Source organism: Bos indicus x Bos taurus, chromosome 13 (assembly GCF_003369695.1).
Source record: "Bos indicus x Bos taurus breed Angus x Brahman F1 hybrid chromosome 13, Bos_hybrid_MaternalHap_v2.0, whole genome shotgun sequence".
NCBI lineage: Eukaryota > Metazoa > Chordata > Mammalia > Artiodactyla > Bovidae > Bos > Bos indicus x Bos taurus.
Window position 1 is genome coordinate 8,599,862 of NC_040088.1, and position 4,959 is coordinate 8,604,820.

At 50.4% G+C, this 4,959-nt stretch overlaps 1 non-coding gene across 1 annotated transcript; it reads left to right on the forward strand.

Annotated features, from left to right (window-relative positions):
- Positions 1-1,171: 1,171 nt before the first annotated feature.
- Positions 1,172-1,258, forward strand: LOC113903799. The gene has a single exon (XR_003514331.1). It is a non-coding gene; the product is annotated as a small nucleolar RNA SNORD35 (small nucleolar RNA).
- The last annotated feature ends 3,701 nt before the right edge of the window (positions 1,259-4,959 follow it).

Genomic DNA, 4,959 nt, shown 5'->3' on the forward strand with positions numbered 1-4,959 from the left:
GACAAGTGACTTAACCTCTCTGTCCCTCTGGTTCTTTATCAAGAAAATGGATATAATAAAAATTTAGTTCAAAAGATTATGGTGAGGGCCTTCCCTGATGGCTCAGTGGTAACAAATCTGCCTGCCAAGGTGGGAGACACAACTTTGACCCCCAATCCGGGAAGGTCCCACAAGCCTCAGAGCAACTAAGCCCATGCACCCCAACTTTTGAGTCTGCTCCAGAGCCTGGGAGCCACGATATTGAGCCCACATGCTGCAACTGCTGAAGCCCAAGCACCCTAGAGCCCATGCTCTGCCACAAGAGAAGTCATCGCAGTGAGAAGCCTGAGCGCTGCAACTGGAGAAAAACCCACACAGCAACGAGGACCCAGGACAGCCAGAAATAAAAACCAATAATTGTTTTAAAAAGAACAGTTATGGTGAGAGTTCCATGAGACCACACTCATGGTACACAGAAGATGAGCAATAAATGTTACCCTCTCCTCTCTAAAACCTGGAGGGGGAAAGGCCCAGCTAAGATGGAGGGTTCTAGATGGAAGAGGAAGCAACAAAGGGGTGAAAAGATGAGACAAGCCTTCCCTTAAGTGAGTCCCGAGTCCATTGAAAGGGAGATAAATGAGGCACCAGGAGCTGGGTGACAGATGAAAATAGCTCGCTGCCTTCCTGGCCTGGGAGAAAGGGCCAGGGCAGACCCGAAGCTTCCCAGGTCATTGCTTCCTTGGTCATCGCCAGTGAACAGTTTCATCGCCCCTGATGGGTCCTGGGAGAGCCCGAGCCTGCAGTGACCTCAGGCTTGGTCCGAGCTTCTTTGGGGGAGGATGCCTGAATCTGAGGGCGACCCTTCGGATTCTGGGGGCAGCCCAAGGCTGGGGATGCTCAAGCTAAGGGTTAGAGTCTAGTTCCAGACGATGTCTGAATCTGGAGTTGTGCCAAATATGTGTAGAAGCCCACCCCTGGAGGGATGTCAGTCTGGAGAGTCTAACTCTCAGCTTGGGCCTGATCTTGGTTTAGGAGGCGTGAGGTTTAGGAGGCTATAGATCTGCACTGGGTGTTAAGACTGAGCTGAATCCTAGGTCTGTCTGTCAGCCCAAGCCTAGCAGCTATCAGATTTTGAGGTGAGCTTCGAATGTGGTGTTTGCTGATGGCGAACCTTAAAAAATATTGGGGTATCGGTAGATGATGGCTTTTTCTCACAATGGTCTGTGGATACCATTCTGGGCAGTGCCGATCATGCAAACAGCTCAGTTGATGCCAGGAAAGCAAAGAATATATTGTGGCATCTGTGAGCCCAAATATGTTTACCCCGCATCTGAGGGACATCGTCTGTTTTAGGAGCCCTGTGTGTGAGGGTCCACACCAGCCCTGGGGTTTGGCTGGGGAAGGAGACAGGCGTCTCAGGGCAGTAAGGAAGAAGTCTTGGGGGCATCCCCAGGCAGCAAGTGAAGACAGCAAGTGAAGACGCACCTAGTTCCCCTCCTTTGGCTCTTCCTTTACCCTCTGTTACTGCACACAGTCCTCACATCTCCTGTCTCATCCTCCATCACCCACTCATGCCCCTCCTTCCATACCCCATCTTTGCCCTGAACTTCTCACTCTCCAGAAACCTCTTTTCTGAACCCCAAGTCTCAGGCACCTCCACATTCCTTCCCTGGGTGAGAAGGATCAAGGGGTGAGGGGGAGAGAAAACCCATCATCTTGTCCTCCGCCAACAGCGTTTAAGTAAATCCTATCCGAATCACCCTTCAGGGCCTGGGAAAGGCAGATCCGATTCTTGGGGAGCTCAGAGGCCTGCTGCCTTATCTAAGCCTCTGGAACAGGCATTTTGCATTTATTCCCCCAAATGTGATGCCAAACTGCGTTCCAGCCCGTGGCTCCCAGCCATCTGCAGGGAGAAATCCAGTTAGACCTTGTATAATAAGTTCCTGACAATCTTGCCGAGGACGCTGGGTCATAAAAGTCTCCTGGTTTTATCGCCGGTAACAGACACGGAGTGAAATTAAGTTGTCTTATCAAATTTAGATAATATATATCCCTCTAGAGTCGAAGGCACTGCATGGGGCTTTCATGGTATGAGCCCAGGAAGGGGACGGTGGGGGGACGCGTGCTCCTAGGACGGGGCGCAGGGCAGGGGCTGTGTGGGGGAGCCTAGCAGGACTGGCAGGCAGGAGGACAGAGGTACTGGCATCCCCCGTCTCAGTGTCAGCCAGGCCTGAATTTGAGACCTGGCTCTGTTACCTCTGTGCTAGCTGAACTTAGCTTCCTTTACTTCTCAGCTTCTGTATCTGTAAAGCGGGCATGGCGGTAAGAGTACCTACCTTCTGGGTTGAGGTGAAATTTGAATGATATGCTAAGGGTGAACCCTGGTGGTCCAGTGGTTAAGAATTCGTCTTTCAGTGCAGAGGGTGTGGGTTTGATTGCCAGTTAGGGAATTAACATCCCACATCCTGCAGGACAACTAGAGAAGCTCCCATGCTGCAACTGCTGAGCCTGTGCGCAACTCGAGGAAGCCCGTGCGCTGCAACAAAGAGCCCACGCGACACAATGAAGACCTAGCACAGCCAAAAAATAAAATAAAACTTTAATAAACAAGATGCTACATGCAACAGGCTTAGTTGTTCTTATCCAGTGCATGGCATGTTCTTATTGTTCAGTCGCTCAGTCGTGTTCGACTCTTTGCGACCCCATGGATTGCAGCACACCAGGCTTCCTTGTCCTTTATCATCTCCTGGAGTTTGCTCGATCTCATGTCCTTTGGGTAGGTGATACCATCCAACCATCTCATCCTCTGTCGTCCCCTCTCCTCTTGCCTTCAAACTTTCCCAGCATCAGGGTCTTTTCTAATGAATCAGCTCTTTGCATCAGGTGGCCAAACTATTGGAGCTTCAGCTTCAGCATCAGTCCTTCTAATGGATATTCGGGATTGATTTCCTTTAGGACTGACGGATTTGGGCATGTGGTGAGTACTTAATATGTGTTGTCAGTGATTTGGAAATGGGAGAAGGGAAACAAGGGCTGAACACTGACATTTATCTGGTCCACTCTCTTCCCATTTTACAGGTGGGGAAACTGAGATGAGGAGTAAGTAGACAGTGGTCACACAGCAGAGGGGTTCCCAAGTCACCCCTTCAGGACTGAATCATCCCAGCTCTCTCCCACCCCAATTGGGGCCACCTTCGGGGCTGAAGTCTGACACCTTCCTGTCTCTGTCTGTAACACTCCTGCCATTCAGGGCCTCACCCCAGGAAATGAACATACATGGCGGGAGGCTTGGCTGTCCCTTTGCTGGTAGAATGGGCTCCCAGTGCATCGCCCAATGTCAGGCTTCCACGCCTACCCAGCTGTTCCTGGAGAACTTTAGCATCCATTTTTTCTTCTTCTTCTTTTTAATTTGGCTGTACCGCACAGCTTGCAGGATCTTAGTTTCCCAAGCAGAAATCAAATCCAGTCCTGGCAGTGAAAGCACTGCGTCCTAACCACCAGGTTGCTAGGGAATTCTCTGGTCCTGGAAAACTTATCCCACTGTCCTAGGAGGGGGCTGTCACGCCCCAAACCAGTGTCTGCCTGATGGAATTGACCTGCTTTTCTCCCACACAGCTGGGATCCTTTCTGTGGCAACCTCACTCTTTGGCATACCTCCAGGGATGGAGAGCTCATGACCTCACCAGGCAATCGTTCCATTTTCCCCAGTCTGGGTGTAAGACAACCTCAACTCATCTGACTTCTAAGCTAAAACTCATTCATTCTAGAGCCACACCCTGGGACTTCCCTGGTGGTCCAGTGGTTAAGGGATGCGCGTTTGATCCCCGGTCAGGGAGCTAGATCCCACATGCCATGGGACAAATAAGCCTGCACATCACAGTGAAGACCCAGTATAGTCAAAACTAGAAAACAAAAAATAAAACTGCACCCTGTCACCACAACTTCTTCAGCACAGCCTGAGTGTATGTGAGCTTGGGTATGTTACTGGGTTTCTCTGTGTGTGCACCACACTGTGGGTTCTAAAGGGAGAGGAAACCACACTGGTGCAGCTCTGTGTTCCCAAGGGACACATAATAGACCCAAAAAATAACAATAGCTGCCTTTTATTGAGCACTTACTATGTGTCAGGCATGAGTTACATGCATTTACTCATTTCATCTGTAATAACTCCACGATGCTGCTACCGTTGTTATTTCCAACTTAGGAAACCTGAGGCACAGAGAGGTGAGGTAAGCTGCCCAAGGTCACGCAGCCAGAACAGAGGAGAGCCAAAATTCGAGTGCAGGCCCCATGAGTCCAGAGCGATGACTCTTATCTCACAGGTATTTCTGAAGATTATTTGGAATGCAGGAAGGAAAAGAAGACAGGAAGGGCAGACCCAGGTATGGGTGCCCATCTCTTCCAAGTGGACAGGACTCCTGGAGGGCAGGAAATATGTGTTACTCATCTCTCTCTCCCCCAGCATTTAGCACATGCATGCGAAGTCGCTTTAGTCGTGTCCGACTGTGCAACCCCATGGACTACAGCCTACCAGGCTCCTCTGTCCATGGGATTCTCCAGGCAAGAATACTGGAGTGGGGTGCCATGCCCTCCTCCAGGGGATCTTCCCACCCGGGGATCAACCCCCGTTTCTTATGTCTCCTGCACTGGCAGCCACGTTCTTCACCATGAGTGCCACCTGGGAAGCCCAGCACTTGGCACAACGTCAGGAGCTCAGTAAATGTTAAATGACAGTTTATTCATCACAGGTAGATTTTTCTCCCCCACACTCCCAAGAGCCCATGGCTCAGGAAGTGAATCATAGTCATCTCTATTCAGCTGTCACTAGCCCATTCTGTGTGGATTTAAAAAAATACAGCCATGATCCTCTGAACATGGGTTGGCAAGCTAATGGCCCATTGTGCAAAAAAAAAAAAGAAAAATCTTCTTCTGCCACCAGAAGTCTCAGGCTGACAAGTGGAGCCCCACTCTCCCTGGGCT